Source organism: Alexandromys fortis, unplaced genomic scaffold, assembly GCF_014885135.2.
Source record: "Alexandromys fortis isolate MF-2015 unplaced genomic scaffold, M_Fortis_MF-2015_v1.1 scaffold_223, whole genome shotgun sequence".
Lineage (NCBI taxonomy): Eukaryota > Metazoa > Chordata > Mammalia > Rodentia > Cricetidae > Alexandromys > Alexandromys fortis.
The window spans coordinates 2067411-2068130 of record NW_026068095.1 but is presented as its reverse complement, the minus strand read 5'-3'; positions in this window follow the sequence as shown (position 1 = coordinate 2068130).

Sequence of the window (720 nt, the reverse complement as noted above, 5' to 3'; positions counted from 1 at the left end):
TGTCAAGAGCCATGATATGGGACAGAAAGAAATATGAGTTTAGAAAACATCTTTGCTTTTCTTCATATATATCATACCTTTCATTGAATATATCTATCATTCCTTTTATTGAATATATATATGTGTCTATATATTTCTATATGATTAATGTTTTAAGTTTTTTACAATGAACAATGAGTCTTTCCTGAACTAACATTTGAAGTTTCCAGAAAGAAGATGGGGCCCCACAATAACAACTCTACCTGGTTGATATGACGTCATGATACTGATAGCACTACTACAAGACCTGTTTTGGGTACCAGCTGTACAAGACGATCCTAACTTGGTTAGCTGAAATGGTGCACATCTTGTACAACATTCTGGCCAGACCTCCACAAAATACTCAGAGACTACTTGCAACTTTAAAAGACATTGATTTTGAAATTTAACCATCATTTTACTTTCACAGGATCCCCCAGAAAGAACGTCACCCCCATGATAGCTGGAAGTAATTCTAGAGGAAGATGTCCCCTCTCCCAGTAAAGTTTGCCCCTGGGTTTAGGGACATCATTTAGGGGTTGGGAGGTTGGGGGAGGAATTTTATAAGCTCAGGGATCATTTTGAAAAAAAAAAAGAGGGATGATGGGATAATAGATTTATAATTGTGAGTTACTGTTTTTAGACAAATATATTGGTATTGATTCTTGTATATTGATACAAAGTTAAATTATATTGACTATT